This window comes from Triticum aestivum, chromosome 6B (assembly GCF_018294505.1).
Source record: "Triticum aestivum cultivar Chinese Spring chromosome 6B, IWGSC CS RefSeq v2.1, whole genome shotgun sequence".
Lineage (NCBI taxonomy): Eukaryota > Viridiplantae > Streptophyta > Magnoliopsida > Poales > Poaceae > Triticum > Triticum aestivum.
The window spans coordinates 237,952,733-237,977,349 of NC_057810.1; positions in this window are offsets into that span (position 1 = coordinate 237,952,733).

Consider the following 24,617-nt stretch of genomic DNA (forward strand, 5'->3'; position numbering starts at 1 on the left):
GTGACATGACTAGTCTGCAGAGACCATTGGCAATTTAACAACACGTGGAGTGCCCTGGGCAAAAAGTGCCCAAACAAGTACAAGAAGCTAAGATAGGACACGGTCATAGGCATTACATATTTTGAATGGGAAAAGCTTGTCAAAGTTTAATCATTGATGTTAGCAAGAAGACGTTAGTTTAATATATTGGAATTGGAAAACCTTGTCAAAATTTGCTCATTGATGTTAGCAAGAAGACATCGGTTTAATATACTGGAATTGGAAAACCTTGTCAAAATTTGCTCATTGATGTTAGCCAGAAGACATGCATTTGATATTTTTGAGTGGGACGCCCTTGCTGTGAGCAGCGTCGAGTGTTTTTTCCTATTCCTGTGTTCAGTTTAGAAGTAAATAGTTACTCTGCTGAGATATTCCTATGTTAAGAGTTTGTTCTGAATATTGCCTATGTAATGCCAGGCCTTGTGTTTGATTGCAAAGTTGAGCTTGGAATGTTGTGGCATGCGGCATCACAAGCTGTTCACCGTGCCTCCTGAGAATAATGCTTCGTATTGTTTTGCATGTCGATCTAATGCCAGTGATTTGTTTGTTAGGAAGATCATCCTCTTCTGTTGTTTCCGTGCGTAAGAAGTACATCGTCTGATGTTTCATTCATAGCCTATACAACATGTCGGGTAGGTTAGACGTGAAACCATATGATCTTCCGACCAACTCATGATATTGGGCCGTGATTGGATCGTCATTTTCCAACCAAAACCGCTTGTAAAACTGATGCTTGTAAATTAAAGCAGATGGTCTCGGGCGAAGGCGCTTGGTTGGACGATTTCGACTATTAAATATCGAAAGTACTTCACAAACGATAAAAACGCTGAACGACACTCGAACGATTGCTAATCTAGCCATTAGCTGCTGTTTTAGCCTTGCCCATGGATGGCATGATACGCACGTCGTGCATGTATTGTCTGGTAATGTCGTCCATATAGCAATGCTCGTAAAATATACACTGGTCTCTCAAATTACACGCGTAACCCACCAGTTTTACTTACAGACCTCGGGCCTTCCGATGATGAGTAAATTACACTTGTATGTTAATACAGGTTTGAAATAAACCAGAGCTCCCAAGCGCGGCCTTACCGTTTCATGCCGTCTCAGTTTCTCGAAGGTGCTCATAGGTGTCCGATGATCCTGGCTTCCTGAATGAGCAGCGGGCGCTGTATCAGACCTCCGTAGGGCCCGCGAGGCCCTCTCCGTTGTCCTTCGAGTTGTTGCGCTCGCCGTGGCGCCGAGCATTGTTAACATGGTCAACGAACATGAGGATTCAGGAGATAACTTTATTTTGACTGGATGACACTAGGGACCCACTAGGGCCATAGCCGTACGCACGCAAGTGCCTCCTTATTATGTACAACTATATTTTTTTGCTTTCTCCTGGTTTCCTGACATCACGGTCCCACATCATTGTCAACCTATGTAGTCAATATAAACGAGAGAATTGCACAAGCTGCGGCCGATAGCTAGGACCAAGCAGCTCGAGCAGTATTTGTGTTTTTGAGGCGTGAGCACTGCAGAGTTTTTCTTGGCGATGATTTCGTTGTTGTTCAGAAGAGAGCAGGGTATTAACTGGGCGGGCTGTGGCCCATCTAGCCCAGGCCAGATATCCAGCCCAGATACTACTTTTTTCAAGATGAAAATGGCTATCCCAGCTATACGTCTTTTTGAGGAATACACAGGCAAGGTTAACTTGTGATTCTCCGCCCCGCTGGGCTGCAAATCTTTCCTAGGAGGGATGCATTAGGCTTAACAGGAAAATGGGCTTTAAAAATAATAAATGGGATGTAATTATAAAAACTGGGCAGTAACTATAAAAAAATGCACCAAACACGAAATTAGTTTATAAAATATTATCTGTGGATTTTGAAAATCTTAAATTTTCATTGTTGCGCGCGCAATGTTTCGTTGGATTTTTACGTAATACAAATTTATATTTAATATGACTAGAAATTTCGGGATAATAATATTTTAGATCCCATCAAAATGTGGGAAATTTTATTGAATTCTGTCTTCAATGGTTGGTTGAAATTATTAATCGTTGTCCTAGCTAGAAATTGGGCTGTACTTTTAACAAACTATAAATGGGCAGTTGTAAATTCCATTAGAATTCAAAAATGGGTTGTACATTCTTACAACACGCAAATGGGCTATAAGTTCTCTGCCACACACTTGTGGGCCTACTAAGTGACGCGTCCCCTAAAAAAATAAGTTGACGCGTATGCAAGGCTTTCTCAACTTATTATAGTCAACACACGGTTCTAGCAGCAGTGGCCGTTGGATGTCTATCCAACGGATGTCGTGCTTCTTCTTCAATCTCGGATATTCTTAGCTTCGGCCGCCCAAAAAATGATTCCTCCCCCTGACATCTGGGGCGCACCATCTCGGAGGCTGACCTGTGGGCCAACTAAGTTGGAGCGTACCAAGGGCTTTGTCAACTTAGTCAATACAAACGATTCTAGCTTCAGTGACCGTACGATGTCCATCCAACGGCCGTAGTGCTTCTTCAACCTCTGGTCTTCTTGGTCCAGCCGCCCAAAGCAGCGCCGATCGTGCCGCCTGCTCCTGCCTCCCGTGGCCGGCTGTGCTGCCGCGGAGGCCTCACCGCCCCCATACTACTCCCACCGCTGGCCAGGCTATCCCTCCACTCACCCACACCCCTGTTATTCTGCGGCGATGGCAGCCTCACACCGCAGCCGAACCAGTGAACCCTCGTACTCTTCTCCGCGCGGGCTTCCACTACTGCATCTTCCCCGACTCCGCGTCGTCCCCTTCCTAGGCATCGCCGTCGTCCACCGCCCTGGTGCTCTGAGCGCGGCATGGTCAACGTGGTCAACGACCGACTTCCATCGGAAGAGTATTGTACGTGGAGAGGCTGACAGCTGGGTCCACGGCGGCCGCAAGGAAGTGCCTCCTTATTACGCGCAAAATAACTATTCCTCCGCCTGACAGCAGGGACCCACCGGACGGGCCACCTTATTTCGCGAAAAAAATGTTTCCCCCCTAACTACTGGTACCCACCGGACGGGCCACCGTATTTCGCGAAAAAAACATTCCCCCCGCTGTCAGCTCGGACCCACCGGAAGTGCCTTTTTATTATGCATAAAAAAAATGAATACTCCCCCTGCTAGCTGGGACTCACCTTGGTGGGAAGCTGACTTGTGGGCCTACTAAGTTGACGGGGCCGGAGGGCTTTGTCAACTTAGTCAATATGAACGATTCTAGCTCCAGTGACCATACAATGTCCATCCAACGGCCGTAGTGCTTCTTCAACCTTTGGTCTTCTGGCTCCAGCCGCCCAAAGCAGCGCCGGTCGTGCCGCCTGCTCCTGCCTCCTGTGGCCGGCTGTGCTGCCGCGGAGGCCTCACCGCCTCCATACTACTCCCACCACTGGCCAGGCCATCCCTCCACTCCACTCACCCACACCCCCTGTTATTCTGCGGTGACGGCAGCGCAGCCGAACCAGTGAACCCTCGTACTCCTCTCCGCGTGGGCATCCACTGCCGCGTCTTCCCCGGCTCCGCGTCGTCCCCTTCCTAGGCCTCGCCGTCATCCACCATCGTGGTGCTCTCGACACGGCGTGGTCAATGTGGTCAACGACTAAATTCCATTGGAAAAATACTATACATGAAGAGGCTGACAGCTGGGTCCATGGCAGCCGCAAGGAAGTGCCTCCTTATTACGCGGAAAATAATTATTCCTCCACCTGATAGCGGGGACCCATCGGACGGGCCACCAGTATTTCGCGAAAAAAACGTTTGCCCCTAACTCCTGGGACCCACCCGATGGGCCACCGTATTTCGCAAAAAAAACATTCCCCCTGCTGTCAGCTCGGACCCACCGGAAGTGCCTCCTTATTACGCACAAAAAAATGAATACTCCCCCTGCTAGCTAGGACCCACCTTGGTGGGAGGCTGACTTGTGGGCCTACTAAGTTGACGGGGATGGAGGGCTTTGTCAACTTAGTCAATATAAACGATTCTAGCTCCAGTGACCGTACGATGTCCATCCAACGGCCGTAGTGCTTCTTCAACCTCGGGTCTTCTTGGTCTAGCCGCCCAAAGCAGCGTCGGTCGTGCCGCCTGCTCCTGCCTCCCGTGGCCGGCTGTGCTGCCGCGGATGTCACACCGCCCCCATACTACTCCCACCGCTGGCCAAGCCATCCCTCCACTCACCCACACCCCCTGTTATTCTGCGGCGACGGCAGCCTCACACCATAGCCAAACCAGTGAACCCTCGTACTCCTCTCCGCGCGGGCTTCCACTACTGCATCTTCCCCGACTCCGCGTCGTCCCCTTCCTAGGCGTCACCGTCGTCCACCGCCCTGGTGCTCTGAGCGCGGCATGGTCAATGTGGTCAACGACCGACTTCCATCGGAAGAGTACTGTACGTGGAGAGGCTCACAGCTGGGTCCACGGCGGCCGCAAGGAAGTGCCTCCTTATTACGCGCAAAATAATTATTCCTGCGCCTGACAGCAGGGACCCACCGGAAGGGCCAACGTATTTCACGAAAAAAATGTTTCCCCCCTGACTACTGGTACCCACCGGACGGGCTACCGTATTTCGCGAAAAAAACGTTCCCCCCGCTGTCAGCTCGGACCCACCGAAAGTGCCTCTTTATTACGCATAAAAAAATGAATACTCCCCCTGCTAGCTGGGACTCACCTTGGTGGGAAGCTGACTTGTGGGCCTACTAAGTTGACGGGGACGGAGGGCTTTGTCAACTTAGTCAATATGAACGATTCTAGCTCCAGTGAGCATACGATGTCCATCCAACGGCCGTAGTGCTTCTTCAACCTCTGGTCTTCTGGCTCCAGCCGCCCAAAGCAGCGCCAGTCGTGCCGCCTGCTCCTGCCTCCTATGGCCGGCTGTGCTGCCGCGGAGGCCTCACCGCCTCCATACTACTCCCACCACTGGCCAGGCCATCCCTCCACTCCACTCACCCACACCCCCTGTTATTCTGCAGTGACGGCAGCGCAGCCGAACCAGTGAACCCTCGTACTCCTCTCCGCGTGGGCATCCACTGCCGCGTCTTCCCCGGCACCGCGTCGTCCCCTTCCTAGGCCTCGCCGTCATCCACTGTCGTGGTGCTCTCGACGCGGCATGGTCAATCTGGTAACCGACTAAATTCCATTGGAAGAATACTGTACATGAAGAGGCTGACAGCTGGGTCCACGGCAGCCGCAAGGAAGTGCCTCCTTATTACGCGGAAAATAATTATTCCTCCACCTGACAGCGGGGACCCATCGGACGGGCCACCAGTATTTCACGAAAAAACGTTTGCCCCTAACTGCTGGGACCCACCCGATGGGCCACCGTATTTCGCAAAAAAACATTCCCCCTGCTGTCAGCTCGGACCCACCAGAAGTGCCTCCTTATTACGCACAAAAAAATGAATACTCCCCCTACTAGCTGGGACCCACCTTGGTGGGAGGCTGACTTGTGGGCCTACTAAGTTGACGGGGATGGAGGGCTTTGTCAACTTAGTCAATATAAATGATTCTAGCTCTAGTGACCGTATGATGTCCATCCAACAGCTGTAGTGCTTCTTCAACCTCTGGTCTTCTTGGTCCAGCCGCCCAAAGCAGCGCCGGTCGTGCCGCCTGCTCCTGCCTCCCGTGGCCGGCTGTGCTACCGCGGAGGTCTCACCGCCCCCATACTACTCCCACCGCTGGCCAGGCCATCCCTCCACTCACCCACACCCCCTGTTATTCTGCGGCGACGGCAGCCTCACACCGTAGCCGAACCAGTGAACCCTCGTACTCCTCTCCGTGCGGGCTTCCACTACTGCATATTACCCGACTCCGCGTCGTCCCCTTCCTAGGCGTCGCCGTTGTCCACCGCCCTGGTGCTCTGAGCGCAGCATGGTCAATGTGGTCAACGACCGACTTCCATCGGAAGAGTAATGTACGTGGAGAGGCACACAGCTGGGTCCACGGCGGCCGCAAGGAAGTGCCTCCTTATTACGCGCAAAATAATTATTCCTCTGCCTGACAGCAGGGACCCACCGGAAGGGCCACCGTATTTTGTGAAAAAAATGTTTCCCCCCTGACTACTGGTACCCACAGGATGGGCCACCGTATTTCGCGAAAAAAACGTTCCCCCCGCTGTCAGCTCGGACCCACCGAAAGTGCCTCTTTATTACGCATAAAAAAATGAATACTCCCCCTGCTAGCTAGGACTCACCTTGGTGGGAAGCTAACTTGTGGGCCTACTAAGTTGACGGGGACGGAGGGCTTTGTCAACTTAGTCAATATGAACGATTCTAGCTCCAGTGACCATACGATGTCCATCCAACGGCTGTAGTGCTTCTTCAACCTCTGGTCTTCTTGCTCCAGCCGCCCAAAGCAGCACCGGTCGTACCGCATGCTCCTGCTTCCCGTGGCTGGATGTGCTGCCGCGGAGGCCTCACCGCCTCCATACTACTCCCACCACTGGCCAGGCCATCCCTCCACTCCACTCACCCACACCCCCTGTTATTCTGCGGCGACGGCAGCGCAGCCGAACCAGTGAACCCTCGTACTCCTCTCCGTGTGGGCATCCACTGCCGCGACTTCCCCGGCTCCGCGTCATCCCCTTCCTAGGCCTCACCGTCATCCACCGTCGTGGTGATCTCGGTGCGGCGTGGTCAATATGGTCAACGACTAAATTCCATTGGAAGAATACTGTACATGAAGAGGCTGACAGCTGGGTCCACGGCAGCCGCAAGGAAGTGCCTCCTTATTACGCGGAAAATAATTATTCCTCCACCTGACAGCGGGGACCCATCGGACGGGCCACTAGTATTTCGCAAAAAAATGTTTGCCCCTGACTGCTGGGACCCACCCGATGGGCCACCATATTTCGTGAAAAAAACATTCCCCCTGCTGTCAGCTCGGACCTACCGGAAGTGCCTCCTTATTAGGCACAAAAAAATGAATACTCCCCCTGCTAGCTGGGACCCACCTTGGTGGGAGGCTGACTTGTGGGCCTACTAAGTTGAAGGGGACGGAGGGCTTTGTCAACTTAGTCAATATAAACGATTCTAGCTCCAGTGACCGTACCATGTCCATCCAACGGCCGTAGTGCTTCTGCAACCTCTGGTCTTCTTGCTCCAGCCGCCCAAAGCAGCACCGGTCGTACCGCATGCTCCTGCTTCCCGTGGCCGGATGTGCTGCCGCGGAGGTCTCACCGCCCCCTACTATTCCCACCACTGGCCAGGCCCTTCGGCGATGGCAGCCTCACATCGCAGCCGAACCAGTGAACCCTCGTACTCCTCTCCGTGCGGGATTCCACTGCCGCGTCTTCCCCGGCACCCCGTCGTCCCCTTCCTAGGTCTCGCTGTCGTCCACCGCCCTGGTGCTCTCAGTGCGGCTTGGTCAATGTGGTCAAGGAACAACTTCCATCGGACATGGACTGTATGTGGAGAGGCTGACAGCTGGGTCCACGGACGCAGCAAGGAAGTGCCTCCTTATTACATGAAAAATAATTATTCCTCCACCTGACAGCGGGGACCCACCGGACGGGCCATCGTATTTCATGAAAAAACGTTTGCCCCCTGACTGCTGGGACCCACCAGCTGCACCTTCGCACACAAGGAAGTGCGTCCGAAAAAACGATTCGCCCCCTGACTGCTGGGACCCACCAGCTACATCTTCGCACGCAAGGAAGTGCGTCCGGGCAAAAAAAAAACGATTCACCCCCTGACTTCTGGGACCCACCAGCTACATCTTCGCACGCAAGGAAGTGCGTCCAGGAAAAAAAAAATGATTCGCCCCCTGACTACTGGGACCCACCAGCTACATCTTCGCAGGCAAGGAAGTGCCTGACAGTCGGGACCCACCTGGTTGAAGCGTACGTACCATTGTCATTCTGGTCAAGAACATGTACGTACATACTGGTCAATGTAGAGGCGCGCACGTGTCGTAGTAGAGGCGCACACATGTCGTAGTAGAGGCGCGCACGTAGCATGTACACGTACGTACAGCGGCGAGGGTGCAAGAAAGGAAATACGGCCACGTACGTACATACGGGCAGGGTCTCGAACGCCTACTCGCGCATACGTACATGGCTGGGTCGGGATGGAGAAACAACATCGTTGTCGTGTTCATGGGGAGGCAACGGAATGCGTCGTGTTCATGGGGAGGCAACGGAATGCGTCGTGTTCATCGGGAGGCAACGGAACGCGTGGGAGCCAACCGGCTTGGACGGAACAGGCGATGGAAACGAGGCCTGGCGTACCGCACAACGGAGGAAACGGACCTCCTATGTTCGGAACGGGGTCCAGTTGATCGGGAGGGGTCTGGCGTATCGCAAAACGGAGGAAACGGACCTCCTACATGTTGGGGAACGTAGTAATTTCAAAAAAATTCCTACGCACACGCAAGATCATGGTGATGCATAGCAATGAGAGGGGAGAGTGTTGTCCACGTACCCTCATAGACCGTAAGCGGAAGCGTTATGACAACACGGTTGATGTAGTCGTATGTATTCACGATCTGACCGATCCAAGCACCGAACGTACGGCACCTCCGAGTTCAGCACACGTTCAACTCGATGACGATCCCCGGACTCCGATCCAGCAAAGTGTCTGGGATGAGTTCCGTCAGCACGACGGCGTGGTGACGATGATGATGTTCTACCGACGCAGGGCTTCGCCTAAGCACTGCAACGATATGACCGAGGTGGAATATGGTGGAGGGGGCCACCAAACACGGCTAAGGAACGATCACGAAGATCAACTTGTGTGTCTAGAGGTGCCCCCTTCCCCCGTATATAAAAGAGCCAAGGGGGAGGGGGCGGCCGGCCAAGGAGGGCACGCCAAGGGGGAGTCCTACTCCCACCGGGAGTAGGACTCCCTTCTTTCCTAGTTGGAGAAGGAGAAAGGGGAAGGAGGAGGAATAGGGAAGGAAAGGGGGGCGCCGCCCCCCTCTCCTTGTCCTATTTAGACTAGGGAGGGGAGGGGGCACAGCCCACCTCTTGCCTCCTCTCCTCTTCTCCCTTAGGGCCCATGAAGGCCCAATAACCCCCGGAGGGTTCCGGTAACCCCCCGGTACTCCGGTAAAATCCCGATTTCACCCGGAACCATTCCGATATCCAAATATAGGCTTCCAATATATCAATCTTTATGTCTCGACCATTTCGAGACTCCTCGTCATGTCCGTGATCACATCCGGGACTCCGAACAACCTTCGGTACATCAAAACTTATAAACTCATAATAAAACTGTCATCATAACGTTAAGCGTGCGGACCCTACGGGTTAGAGAACTATGTAGACATGACCTAGAACTATTCTCGGTCAATAACCAATAGCGGAACCTAGATGCTCATATTGGCTCCTACATATTCTACGAAGATCTTTATCGGTCAAACCACATAACAACATACGTTGTTCCCTTTGTCATCAGTATGTTACTTGCCCGAGATTCGATCATCGGTATCCAATACCTAGTTCAATCTCGTTACCGGCAAGTCTCTTTACTCGTTACGTAATGCATCATTCTGTTACTAACTCATTAGCTACATTGCTTGCAAGGCTTTATAGTGATGTGCATTACCGAGAGGGCCCAGAGATACCTCTCCGATAATCGGAGTGACAAATCCTAATCTCAAAATACGCCAACCCAACATGTACCTTCGGAGACACCTGTAGAGCTCCTTTATAATCACCCAATTATGTTGTGATGTTTGGTAGCACACAAAGTGTTCCTCCGGTAAACGGGAGTTGCATAATCTCATAGTCATAGGAACATGTATAAGTCATGAAGAAAGCAATAGCAACAAACTAAACGATCAAGTGCTAGGCTAACGGAATGGGTCATGTCAATCATATCATTCTCCTGATGATGTGATCCTGTTAATCAAATGACAACTCTTTTGTCCATGGCTAGGAAACATAACCATCTTGGATTAATGAGCTAGTCAAGTAGAGGCATACTAGTGACGTTATGTTTTGTCTATGTATTCACACATGCATCATGTTTCCGGTTAATACAATTCTAGCATGAATAATAAACATTTATCATGATATGAGGAAATAAATAATAACTTTAGTATTGCCTCTAGGGCATATTTCCTTCACTACAGTCGAAACGGGGGTCCTGTTGATCGGGAGGGGTGTGGCGTGCCGCAAAACGGATGAAACGGACCTCCTACGGTTGAAACGGGGGTCCTGTTGATCGGGAGGGGTGTGGTGTACCGCAAAACGGACGAAACGAACTTGTGTTGGAGCGCTACGGTCGAAACGGGGGTCCTGTTCATTGGGAGGGGTGTGGCGTACCGCAAAACAGGACTCACAGGATACTGTTCATTTCCACCGTCGACCTCCTCCAGCCTCCACGGGCTACCGTCGACCTCCTCCAGCCTCCACGAGCTCCTGTTAATCCAGCCTCCACCGCACGCTACTCCACGGGCTACTATTCAACCACCCCTCCACGGGCACCCCTCCACCGTCTACTGTTCATCCAGCCCTCCACACTGAGGGGTCCTGTTCAACCACCCCTCCACAGCCACCCCTCCATCGTCTACTGTTCATCCATCCCTCCAGACCACGGGTTCCTGTTCATCCAGAGGCAACGCCACCACTCACTGTTCATCCAACGCCCCCCCCCTGCAATGCTCACTGTTCATCCAATCCATCGGCTTCAGTTAGCAGTAGTAGCAAAGGAATCGCTCCATCGGGTTCAGTTAACAGCCATCGATCGATCACTCGGGTTCAGTAACGCGTAGCCTGCAGTGCAATCGCTCGGGTTCAGTTAGAGCCCAACGCCTCGCTCGGGTTCAGTTAGAGCCAACGCCTCGCACACACGCGCGTACGTGTACGAGAGAAACGTGCAACGCTCGGCCCAACCTCCCACCATAAACCGGCAACTCCCCAAAATTTTCCTCCCCCTCGCCTCTACCATGGTTTTTTCCGTCATGGACGGCCCAAAGCATGTCATGCAGCTGCGTCTCCGGCCCGCCCAGGATGAAAGGCCCATTTTCTGTCATGATTTTTTGTCATAGAAGTAGGAGCCCACCACATCTATGATGATACCGGGTTTTGTCACAATTATCGTCATAGAAGTGTCATATGTATGACAGAAAAAAAATTGTTCGGCCCAAAATGTCACGGATGTGTCTTTTTTTGTAGTGAGAGATGGAGCCATTCCTCTCCAAGCACACCACCACAAGAACACCCCTCGCGAGGCTTTTCTTCCTATGTACTGTTCATCATATGCCCCAGAGGCAATCCACCACACCACACACTAGAGTAGGGTATTACACCACAACGGTGGCCCGAACTAGTATAAACCTCGTGTCATTTGTCTTGTCCATCGTGTAGCTTAGATTCGCGACGAGGCTTTGGGGCGTGGATTGGTAGGGAGAAGATCTTCGTGTGCACCCCAAAGTTCGAACCTTAAGGGTTTTGCCGGAACCCGATATCTGACATTTGGCACGCCAAGTAGGGGTGCGCCGAAGTCCTCTTTCTGCGGTTCCGCTTTCCATCGTTTCGTCGCATCCATGGCGGACGCTCACCGAGCTCGCGCCGAGCGTCGGGCTGCTCTCGCCGCCCACGATGCCCAGATGGCTCCCGTCGGTGGGACTCCTCATCGTTCTCCATCGCCTGCCGCCACCGGCCCAGCGGGGAACGAGCAGCAAGTGTCATTGCTGCATCCCTTGGTGCGGCGGGAAGGCTGCACCGCCACTCTGTTGCTGACTCCAGCTGGTTCGTCGTCTCACGCTCGTCGTGCTCCCACAGATGCGCAGGCCGTGCTGCTGTCGGATGTTGGGTTCCGGCAGAACCTTAAGGTTCAAACTCTGGGGTGCGCACGAATATCTCTCCCCTACCGATCTACGTCCGATCGCCTCGTGAGATCTAGGCTGAAAACGATGAACAACACAGGGGACACGAGATTTATACTGGTTCGGGCCACCGTTGTGGTGTAATACCCTACTCCAGTGTGTGCTGTGGTGGATTGCCTCAGGGGCTGATGATGAACAGTACAAGGGAAGAACAGCCTCGCGAGAGGTGTTCTTGAGCTGGTGCGATGAACTGCTTGTGTGAGTTTGATCGCCTCTCTCTCTCTTCCCAATCTGGATCCCTCTCTACTATGGTGGCTAGTCCTATTTATAGAGGCCCTGGGCCTCTTCTCAAATATTGAGCGGGAAGGGCGCCAACAACGGCCATTTCAAAGGGGAACATCTAGTACAAATTATCCTGACTAAAGTTGGTCTTCGGCCGCCAAAAGCGCTGGCGATGACATCGTCTTGGGCTCCACGGTGACCTCCATCCTGCCGCTCCGCTGGTCTTGGTCTCGTTGCACTGAAATGGCAACCTTTTCCTGATGCCTCGGTACTCCACGTCTGTGCTTGCCCCTTTGCACCAAAGAGGAAACAATGACACTGCACAGGACGGCGCCCGCCTGGCGCCCGCCTGGTCTCGATCGTCATGGCTTGCGTCACGAGCACCTCGTGAGGTACCCTTCCTTGATCTCTCCGCCTCCTCGTGAGCCTGCGTGGCGAGGCTGTCCTTGAGGAAGCCTTGCATCGTCCGCCTCGCGAGGCTTGACCCCTCGCGAGGGTCTTGAGTCTTGTGCTGATGAAGATGGGCCGTATTTGGCCACCTCTTGAGCCACACCGCAGGCCGCAGGCAGGCAAGTCTGGGGACCCCCATTCCTAGAACGCCGAAAGTAGCCCTCGGGCACAAGGCGCGCTCGGACTTGGCTTAGCGGAGAAGCAAAGGGGCAAGTGCGGAGCGCCGCGGGCCCTATCAGCCTGCAGCCTTGGGCGCCACGTGGTGGTCGTTTGGATGTGGGCGTCTCCACTTCCCCACACTGCCTCGGCAACTGCTCAACTTGACAAGTACCTGCATGCGAAAATGGGTCATGATTACCTGAGATCATGGTGGCCGATGGTTGGCCTCCTCCGGAATATAAGTACGGACGGGCAAGAGCCCCCGTAGTTCATCCCTTCCTGCTACTCTCTTTCTTCTTCTTCCTCACCCTTGCTCCACCTTGCGCCAATGGCGTCGATCCGACGGCTTTCCGCAGAAGAGAAGGGAAAGCCCCCCCCCCCGCCCCCGAGAGGGTCCTGACCCGCTTCCGCCGAAGAAACGGCCTATCCCCGGCCGCCGCGACGTGGTCGCTTGGCAGGGGTTGTCGCGGCCCTGGTACAAGCGGCCTCCACCTGGGTTTTCGCTGCCCTTCTACGCCTGAATCGAGGGCCCTGGAGGAGAAGATGCCGAGCAACACTGACGACACCGACGATGACGCCAGCGAGTCACGGCGGTGCGCATCGTCACTCCTCGCGTCCATGCCGAGGGCTCTTCCCGCGAGTTCGTGCTTCACACCGCCATGCCTCCGCGATCTTGGGTTCGCCTTCCTCCCTCCTTCGCCTTCGACATGCCGCCAAGTGGGTCTCTGGAGCTATGGCTGCAGCACGCTGACTGTAGCACCCTTGCAACCGGAGCGGAGGTTGCGGCCTTCGCTCCGGGCAAGGTCTTCATGACCCGGGGCTGGGGTGAGATCGCCCGGGTCTGCCCAACAAGGGGTCCATCGTAATCCATCTGGAATACGATGGCGCCTCCCTGATGTTCTTCAAGGTCTTCGACACGGAAGGACGCCGGCTGGAATGCTGCCCCAAGGAAAGCAGCCGGGGTACCGACGTGCCAAGGGCCAGGCCGTCTAGTCGCCTCCCCAGCAGCTCCTCAGGCAGCAGCAGAGGAACCGGAGAATCCAGCGACTCCCCCGAGCTTCATGTGACTCCAGAGATGAGCGACGACAGCTATGAGCCCCCGATCTCGCGTCGCGCCCGGTGCAGGGCAGCTACATCAGGGCGTCGGCGCCACTGATCTGGATGGGGTTGGCACCGATGCCTGACGGCCCACTTTTGATGATGGCGTCTCCTGCGGAGGTGCGCGTAGTTTATGCTCCTTAGGGTTAGCACCTTTTGTTCCCTGCGAAGAATCATAGTAGCACCCCGCGAGGGTATGTAAGGCGCCTGCCATGTCTTTTGTGAATTGTATATCCTTATCATGAATCGATGCGAGATGCGTGTTCTGTCCTAGCTCAGCTCCCCTTTCTTTCCTCACGAGGGCTTGGTACTCTACGCTGACAGGTCCCGGTCCCCAGGCAGGCTTCAGCCGTTGCTGGTATGCCAGGTCACGATGCCGTGGTCAAGGCCAGCAGGTGAGAGGCCCAAGGTCCAGTAAGAGCCCCTGAGTCACGATGCTCAGGAGGTCCCCTTTAGCTCCCAAGCAGCCTATGCTGGGCGAGAAAGGCAGGCAACATCGCCGTGACAGAGCTGCACTAGGCGAGGGCTTGGCGTTGCATTGATTTAGCTTTCGCTGTGGCGTGACTTATCTCATAAGTTGGAGTAGTTCTTTAGCGAGGTGTCGGGCCTGCGTGCCGGCTGCCGAGGTGTGGCTGGGTCAGGCCCTCGTGAGCTTCTCCCCTCTTCCCCGCACTTTCCTGTATGCTCTACGTCCTCAGGTCCCGGCCCTCGAGCGAGCTCAGCCGCCGCTGGTATGACAGGTCGCGATGCCGTGGGTCAAGGCCAGGGGGTGAGGGCTGGAGAGCCTGTAAGAGCCCGTGAGTCGCGATGCTCAGGCGCCCCCCTTTTAACGCGCGAGTGGATCATACGGAGAGAGGGAGAGGGGGCTCACAACGCCCCCCACATTATTCATTAAGTGGATCTTGCACACCAAGCATGAGGGAAAACAAGGTTTGTCGTTATGGTTGCCAGCCAGCCATCGGTTGCTCCGAGGGAGTGATTGAGGCACTGAAGGCCTGGTGAGGTAGCGCTATGTGGGGCTGCCGCGGCCAGAGCTCGACCACTCAGATTTGTCGATGTTGCAGGGACGGACCCATGCGCAAGCGCCGTGCCAGAGCGAGCGGCTCCAAAGGTAGGTGTCAATCGAGCACGCGATTATCTCAAGCAGGTTAATCATGAAGAAGCAAATCCACTTAGATAGATGCAGAGAAAGCAAACGCCACTGGGTCAGGCCCGAGTGGCTTGGGGATGATGCAGCCCGAGGGGCGCCCCCGACAAGGTAAGCAGAAAACATAAGCAAAACGGATACATGCCGCAGGGACGGACCCATGCGACTTGGGAATGATGCAGCCCTGAGGGCGCTCCCAGCTGAAATGAAACTTGAAAGAAGTCACCTAATACTGTTGCAGAACAAGTGTCGGAGTAGCTGGTGGTGCGGGGTGAAGAAGCCAATCCTCACGAGCCCTCGGGACTCCGAGCCTCGGGAGGCTCAGGAGGTCCGGGCGGCTCACTGAGGTCCATCCCCATCTCCTCCAGGAACGCGCGATGCATGGCCACCTGAGCTTCTAGAATGCTCCTCATCAGGCGCTGGTGGGATGCTGCCGCATTCGGCAGGCCGAAGGGCATGCGAACGTAGCTGTGCGGTGAGCCTGCGCAACGCCCCGTGTGCGAGGGCCAGAAGCTCTCCTGAGAAGCGACTCGATTGAGCCCTGGGTAGTCGATGCAGACGCACAGCCCGCCATCCTCACCTGGATGGGGAGCTATGCCGGGCAGGCGGCGGTTGCCGCGCATGACTCTTGATTCCTTCAACTCCTGAGCGGCCTTGGTGATGAACTCCTGAGGGTTGGGTCCTTCTTTCCTTACGCCTTCCTGAGGGAAACGTGCCGCGAAGCACGCCTCCAAGTGGTGCCCAAGCGCCTCCCTCGTGATCTTGGCAAAGTCGGTGGCTCCCCAAGAGAGAGCCCCCGAGCCCTGCCCGAGGAGGGCGCCGGGCGCGCCTTCCTATGCGATGGAGGGTGGCTCCCCTTGGATGGGCGCATGTTCGGACGTGGCACCTCCGAAGGCGCCTGCCTCCTAAGGCCTTGAGCCAAGTGATGTCTTCTTCTTCTTGGGAGCTGCTCCAGGGAGGTTTCCACTCTTGCTATCCGGGTCCTCGATTGACGCGGCTTGGAAGGCGCGCTCGAGAGAGCACACCGCATCCTTTTATTCATAGGGGACCATGATGACCCCGCCACTTCCTGGCATCTTGAGGAAGTTGTAGCCATGGTGAGTCAATACCATGAACTTGGCCAGGGCCGGGTACCCGAGGATGGCATTGTATGGCAGGTGAATGTGAGCGACGTCAAAGTCAATGAGCTCAGTGCGGTAGTTGTTGCACTGTCCAAAGGTGACAGGAAGGCGGACCTGCCCTGTTGGGACAGTGGAACCATCAGTGACTCCTGAGAAAGGCTTGGTTGGTTGAAGCTGATCGTATGGCACTTGAAGATTGTTGAACGTCTCGACGGACAGGACGTTGAGCCTTTTCCCGCCGTCAATGAGGGTCCTAGTGACTTACACATAGCTGATGACTGGGGAACAGAGCATCGGGAGGACACCGGCCGTTGCCGCGCACTTGAGCTGATCCGCTGAGCTGAATGTGATGGCGCATGCTGACCATCTGAGAGGGCGTGTGGCCTCAAGCTTGGGGAGGACTGCATTCACCTCACGAGCAAACTGCTTGAAGATGCGCTGTGAGGCTGGGGCCTAAGTGCTGCCTAAGATGCAAGCAATTGCACGCGGCTCCTGGAAGCCCCTAGCCCCCTCGTCCTGATGATGGTCTTCATTCCTTCTTGGTGGTGGTGGTAGAGGAGGAAGGCCTACATTGCCTTGCAGGCGATCCTCATGAGGCTGATCTCTCCAAGCTCCCTCGCGAGGCTGGTACTGCTAGCGGTCCTCGCGACGTCGGTCATGCCACCCTTGGTGGGGGCCTTGGTCGTCCCATCATCCTCCACCTCTTGCTCAGCCTCGGCGGTAGCCCCGATTGTTACGCTCGGGGCGTCGACTGATGCGGCCTTCTCACACGGCCCTGAGTTCCTGACATTCGTTGGTGTTGTGAGTATGGAGATCATGGTACACGCAGTACCAGCTGCCCTTGGACGACTCCGGCTGGTCCCTGCCACGCTTTGTGTCTGGCTCTGCTGCGAGCACAGCTGCTCCCTTGCACTTCACATCCTTGGCCTTGGCTTTATTTTCTTCCGGATCTGCTGCCGGGAGCTCGAGAAGGGAGAGGCGTCCCTCCTTAGCCCTTGCGCACTTGGTCGCCAGGTTGAACAGCTCCAGAGACATACACAAATCTTCATGGATCACCAGCTCCTCCTTCATCTTGACGTCGCGGATGCCATCAGAGAACACGGAGATGATGGCCTCCTCAGTCACCCTGGGAATCTTGAGGCGAGCGTTGTTGAAGCGCTGGATGTACTTCTACAAGGTCTCTCCGGGCTGCTGCTTGATGCGGTGTAGGTCACCCACAGCCGGCGGACGGTCGCGAGTGCCTTGGAAGTTGGCGATGAAGCGGGTGCGCATCTCATCCCAGGAGGAGATCGTGCCAGGAGCCAGGTCTAGGAGCCAGGTGCGGGCGCCGTCCTTGAGTGACATGGGAAACCAGTTCGCCATGACCTTTTTGTCCCCATTGGCGGCTTCGATCCCCAACTTGTAGAGCTGCAGGAACTCTGCAGGGTCTACAGTGCCGTCGTAGTGAGGAGGCAGGCCAGGCTTGAACTTGCCTGGCCAGGCGACACTACGTAGCTCGGGGGTGAGGGCACGATAGCCTGCGGTGGCCACCGAAGCCCTCTGCTGATGCTGGGCTTGCTCCTGGGGATTCCCGCACACCGCTGCCTACAGCAGCGCGGGGTCTTGACGTGGTGGTGCAGGAATGCGGTCATGGCACGCCGGTGCCGGGAGCACACGAGCACCATCTTGGGGATGAGGGATCTCCTGGCAGCTCCTTTCTTGTCACGCGGGCGCCGGACGCGGTGGATCTCGTTCTGGGGCCGCGCGGCTTGGAGCCAGGGCGCCTTCTTGGGAAGGACGTGGCAGAGGCACCTCCTGATTTGCACCTCCTGCGCAGGATGGAGGGCGAGGCAGCGAGAGAGACGGCATAGGAGAGCCCCCTGCGTCGCTGACGAGCTCGGTGATGTGGGCGAGCCAGTCCTAGTAGAGGTCGTCGACGGGACGGTAGTGCAGGAGCTCACGTGCCAGGAGCAACGCGGCGTGCGCGTCCGTGGGGGCGCGACGGGCGTGGGACAACGGACCGGCTGGAGTCAGCGACGGGGTGGCGGTGTGGCCTTCCTACTGCACCGAAGGATGTAGAGACGAGGCCTGCTGCTCGTTCCCCGCTGGGCCGGTGGAGGCATTGGCGGCGGGCGACGGGGAATGATGGGGACACCCACCGACGGGAGCCGTCTGGGCGATGCGGGCAGCGAGAGCAGCCCGACGCTCGGCCCGAGCCCGGCGAGCGTCAGCCATGGACACGGCGGGAGATCGAACGCAAAGCAGCGAAGAAAGATTCCGGCGCACCCCTACCTGGCGAGCCAAATGTTGGATGTTGGGTTCTGGCAGACCCTTAAGGTTCGAACTCTGGGGTGCGCACGAAGATCTCTCCCCTTCCAATCTACGTCCGATCGCCTCGTGAGATCTAGGCTGAAAATGATGAACAACACAAGGGACACGAGATTTATACTGGTTCGGGACACCGTTGTGGTGTAATACCCTCAGTGTGTGGTGTGGTGGATTGCCTCAGGGGCTGATGATGAACAGTACAAGGGAAGAATGGCCTCGCGAGAGGTGTTCTTGAGCTGGTGCCATGAACTGCTTATGTGAGTTCGATCGCCTCTCTCTCTCTCTCTCTCTCTCTCTTCCCAAAATCTGGATCCCTCTCTACGGTGGTGGCTAGTCCTATTTATAGAGGCCCTGGGCCTCTTCCAAATTTTGAGCGGGAAGGGCGCCAACAACGGCCATTTCGAAGGGGAACATCTAGTACAAGTTATCCTAACTAAAGTTGGTCTTCGGCTGCCAAAAGCGCTGGTGATGACGCCGTCTTGGGCTCCACGGTGACCTCCATCCTGCCGCTCCGCTGGTCTTGGTCTCGTTGCACTGAAATGGCAACCTTTGCCTGATGCCTTGGTACTCCACGTCTGTGCTTTCCCCCTTTGCACCAAAGAGGAAACAAGGACACACTGCATAGGCCGGTGCCAGCCTGGCGCCCGCCTGGTCTCGATCGTCATGGCTTGTGTCACGAGCACCTCGCGAGGTACCCTGCCTTGATCTCTCCGCTTCCTTGCGAGCCTGCTTGGCGAGGCTGTCCTTGAGGAAGCCTTGCGTCGTCCACCCCGCGAGGCTTGGCCCCTCGCGAGAGTCTTGAGTCTTATGCTGATGAAGATGGGCCGTATTGGGCCACCTCTTGAGCCACGCTGCAGGCTGCAGGGAGGCAAGTCTGGGGACCCCCGTTCCTAGAACGCCGACAGTTGCTCCTGGCATGTGAGCTCCTGCACTACCGCCTCGTCGACGACCTTTACAAGAAGTGGCTCGCTCGCATCACCGAGCTCGTCAGCGCTGCATGGGGCTCTCCTGCGTCGTCCCACTTGCTGCCTCGCCCTCCGTCCTGCATGGGTGATGCAGCTCGGGAGGCGCCTCCGTCACCTCCTCCCCAAGAAGGCGCCTTGGCCCCAAGGCGCGTGGCCCTGGACGAGACCCACCGCGTCCAGCGCCCGCATGACAAGAAAGGAGCTGCCAAGAAATCCCTCGGCCTCAAGAAGGCGCGCGCGTGCTCCTCGCTCCGGCACGTCAAGACCGCATCCCTGCTCCAGTGCGTCAAGACCCCGCGCTGCCCTTGGCAGCAGCGCGCGGGAATCTCCAAGAGCAGGCCACGCGTCTACAAAGGGCTCCGATGGCGACCGTAGGCTGCCGCGCCTTCACCACCGAGCTACTCAGTGTCGCCTGGCCGGGCAAGTTCAAGCCAGATCTGCCCCCTCGATACGACGGCACTGCCGACACTATGGAGTTCCTGCAGCTCTACGAGCTGGGCATCGAGGCGGCCAACGGAGACGAAAAGGTCATGGCGAACTGGTTTCCCATGGCGCTCAAGGATGGTGCCCGCACCTGGCTCCTGAACTTGCCTCCCGGCTCGATCTCCTCTTGGGACGAGATGCGCATCCGCTTCATCGCCAACTTCCAGGGCACTTGCAACCGTCCTCCAGTCGTGGGTGACCTGCACCGCATCAAGAAGCAGCGAGGAGAGAACTTGCAGAAGTACATCCAGCGCTTCAATAGCACTCACCTCAAGATTCCCAAGGTGACCGAGGAGGCCATCATCTCAGCGTTCTCTGACGGCGTCCGCGACGTCAAGATGAATGAGGAGCTCGCCATCCACGACGATCTGTGCACATCACTAGAGTTCTTCAACCTGGCGACCAAGTGCGCAAGAGCTGAGGAGGGGCGCCTCTCCCTCCTCGAGCTTCCAGCTGCTGATCTAGAAGAGAAGAAACCCAAGGCCAAGGACGTGAAGCGCAAAGGAGCAGTTGTGCTCGCAGCAGAACCAGACACGAAGCACGGCAGGGACCAGCCGGAGTCGTCCAAGGGCAACCGATTCTGCGCCTACCACAACCTCTACACCCAAAACACCAATGAATGTCAGGAGCTTAGAGCCGTTCGAGAAGGACGCATCGGTCGACGCCCCGAGCGCAATGACCGGGGCTACGGCCGAGGAGGAGGAAGAGGTGGAGGACGATGGGATGACCGAGGCCCTCGCCAGGAGTGGCGTGACCGATCTCGCGAGGACCGCTGGCAGGACTAGCCTTGCGAGGGGGCTTGGAGGGATCAGCCTCGCGAGAATCGCCCGCAGGGCAACGCAGGCCTTCCTCCTCTGCCACCACCGCCAAGAAGGAATGACGACCACCACCAGGATGAGGGGGCTGGGGGCTTCCAGGAGCCACGTGCTATCGCTTGCATCTTGGGCGGTGCCCAGGCCCCAGCCTCTCAACTCATCTTCAAGCAGTTTGCTCGTGAGGTGAACGTAGTCCTTTCCAAGCTCGAGGTTACGCGTCCTCTCAGGTGGTCCACGTGCGCCATCACGTCAACTCAGCGGATCAGCTCAAGTGTGCGGCTACAGCTAGCGTCCTCCCAATGCTTTGTTCCCCAGTCATCAACAATGTGCAAGTTACCAGGACCCTCATCGATGGCGGCGCAGGGCTCAATGTTCTGTCCGTCGAGACGTTCAACAACCTCCAAGTGCCTTATGATCAACTCCAGCCAACCAAGCCTTTCTCAGGAGTCACTGACGGCTCCACCACTCCGATAGGGCAAGTTCGCCTCCCTGTCACTTTCGGACAGCGCAAGAACTACCGTACCGAGCTCATCGACTTCGACGTTGCCCACATTCGCCTGCCATACAATGCCATCCTCGGGTATCCAGCCTTGGCCAAGTTCATGGCGGTAACTCACATTGGTTACAATGTCCTCAAGATGTCGGGAAGCGATGGAATCATCAGAGTCCCCCTAAAAAGAGAAGGATGTGGGGTGCTCTCTCGAGCGTGCCTTCCAAGGGGCATCAGTCGAGGACCGAGACAACAAGAGCGGGAACCCTCCCGAGGCAGTTCCCAAGAAGAAGAAGACATCACCCAGCTCAAGGCCTCAAGAGGTTGGCATCTCCGGAGGCGCCGCTTCAGGACCTGCGCCCGTGCAAGGGCCACCTCCCTCCATCGCATAGGAAGGCGCACCCAGTGCCCTCCTCGGGCAAGGCTTGGGGGCTCTCTCCCGGAGGGCCTCAGACTTTGCCAAGGTCAAGAGGGAGGCGCTCGGGCACCACTTGCAGGCATGCTTTTTGGCACGTTTCCCTCAGGAAGGCATGGGGAAGGAGGGCCCAACACTCAAGAGTTCATCACCAAGGCCACTCAGGAGCTTCAAGAATCGAGAGTCATACGCAGCGATCGCCGCCTACCGGGCGTAGCTCCCCATCCAGGCGAGGATGGCGAGCTGTGCGTCTGCATCGACTACCCAGGGCTCAGCCAAGTCACGTCTTAGGAGCGCTTCTGGCCCTCGCGCATGGGACATTGCGAGGGTCCGCCGCACAGCTACGTTCGCATGCCTTTCGGCCTGCCAAACGCGGCTGCCGCTCACGAGCGTCTTCTGTGGAGCATTCTGGTAGCTCAGGAGGCCAGATGCCACGCGATCCTGGCGAAGATGGAGATGGTCCTGGAGGAGCCGCCTGGACACCCAGAGCCCACCGAGGCTCAGGGTTGCGGTGGCTCGTGAGGATCGGCCTCTTCACCGCGCATCGTTAGCTACTTCGACACCCGCTCTACAATGGTATCAGGTGACATCTTTCGAGTTCATTTCAGCTGGGAGCGCCCTCAGGGCTGCATTATTCCCAGGTCGCGTGGGTCTATCCCTGCGGCATGTATCCCTTTTGCTTATGTCTTTAGTTTACCTTGCTGGAGGCGCCCCTCGGGCTGCATCATCCCCAAGCCACTCGGGCCCGACCCAGTGGCATGTATCCTTCCTGCAGTTATCTAAGCTAACTTGCCTTTCATGCTTAACCTGCCTGTGATAATCGCCTGCTCGATTGATACCTACCTTTGGAGCCGCTCGCACTAGCACGGTGCTTGTGCATGGGTCCGTCCATGCAACGTCGACAAATCTGAGTGCTCGAGCTCTGGCCCGTGGCAGCCCCGCAAGCGTCACCTCACCAGGCCCTCAGTGCCCTCACCACTCTCTCGGAGCAACCAATGGCCGGCCGGCAATCGTAATGGCAACCCTTGCTTTTCTCGTGTTGGTTTATAGGGACTACCTGAGGCCTAAAACAGTAGGCATCGCGAGCTCTCTTCTTCTCTTACCCGTGTGATCCGCTTGCGCATTAAAATGGGGGCTCCTGAGCATCGCGACTCAGGAGCTGTTACTGGCTCTCCAGCCCTCACCCCTGGCCTTGTCCACGGCATCGCGACCTGGCATACCAGCGGCGGCTGAGCACACTCGAGGGCCGGGACCTGAGGACGTAGAGCACGAAGGAGAGTACGGGGAAGGAAGGGGATGCTCACGAAGGCCTAGCCCAGCTACATCCCAGCTGCAACCATGCAAGTCCGGTGCATCGCCAAGGATCTACCCCCTGCTTACGAGATAAGTCTCGCCCCTGGAATAGCTAATCGATGCGACACGAAACCCCCACTTAATGTGGCCCTGTGACGGTGATGTTGCCTTCCTTTCTCGCCTTCCAGCGGCTGCTTGAGCGCTAAAGGGGACCTCCTGAGCATCGCGCCTTAGGGGCTCTTACTGGACCTCAGGCTACTCACCTCCTGGCCTTGACCACGGCATCGTGACCTGGCATACCAGCGATGGCTGAAGCCTGCCTGGGGACCGGGACCTGTCAGCGTAGAGTACCAAGTCGTCGCGAGGTTAGAAAGGGGGAACCAAGCCAGAACAGGACAAGCATGTGCCCTACTTCCTAATAAGGATAACAATAACAAAAGACATTGCGGACACTTTACATGCCCCCACGGGGTACTTTCTCAATTCCTTGTAGGGAACAAAAGGTGTGAACCCTAAGGAGCCCTAACCGCACGCGCCCTCATGGCCGACGCCATCATCAACAGTGGGCCACGGGAGGCCGGCGCCAACCCCATCCAGATCAGCCGTGCCGGCGGACTGATGCAGCCGCCCTGCTCCGAGCACGACGCAAGCTCAGGGGCACCTAGTTGTCATCTCTCGTCTCCGGAGTCGCTAGGAGCTCGGGAGAGTCGCTGGAGTCCCAAGCATCTCCACTGTTGCAAGAGGAGCCGTTGGGGAAGCGGGTGGCAGGCCTAGCCCTTGCCACATCGACGTCCTGGCTGCCTCCTCTAGGGCAGCACTCCAGCCGGCGGCCTTCTGCATCGAAGACCTTGAAGAGCATCAAGGAGGCGCCATCGTATTCAAAATGAATCAAGAGGGCGCCCCCTGTTCGGCAGACCCTGGCGATCTCGCCCCAGCCCCGGGTCATGTAGACCTTGCCCGGAGCGACGACTTCGACCTCCGCTCTGGTCGCCGGGGTACCACAGTCGGCGTGCTGCAGCCAAATCTCGAGAGGCCCCCACGGCGGCATCTCGAAGGCGAAGAAGGGAGGAAAGTGGATCCAGGTACCCGGAGGCATCGCGGCGTGAAGCACAAGCTCGCGAGAGGAGTCCGCGGCGTGGACTCCAGGAGCGGCAGCGTGCAACGCCATGACTCGACGGCATCGCCGATGGTGCGGGGGGCGTCGCTCGACATCTTGTTCTCCAGGGCCTATAGCCCGGGCGTACAGAGGTAGCGGAAACCTAGGAGGTGGCCACTCGTACCAAGGCCTCAACATCTCCGGCCGTGCAACCTCATCGCGGCAGCCGGGGACCGGCCACTTCTTCGGTGGGAGTGGGTCGGGCCCCTCCCGGGGGGCCTTTCCTTTCTCCTCAGCTGAGAACCGGCAGATCGGAGCCATTGGTGGCGAGATGGAGGAGGAGCAAGGAAGAAGCGAGCGGAGCAATAAGAGATGGACAATGGGGGCTCGCGCCTCTCTATACTTATAGCCCAAGGGAAGCCAACCATCGGCCTCCACGGTCGTGGGTAATCATGGCTCTTTTTGCATGCAGCAGGGACTCGTGAAATCGGACAGTTGCCGAGGCAGCTTGGGGAAGCGGAGGCACCCACGTCCAATCAACCCCCACGCGACGACCAAGGTCGCAGGCTGTTGGGGCCTGCGGCGCCCCGCACTTGCCCTTTCGCTTCGCTGCTAAGCCAAGTCTGAGCGCGCCTTGGGCCCGGAGGCTACTGTCGGCGTTCTGGGAACGGGGGACCCTAGACTTG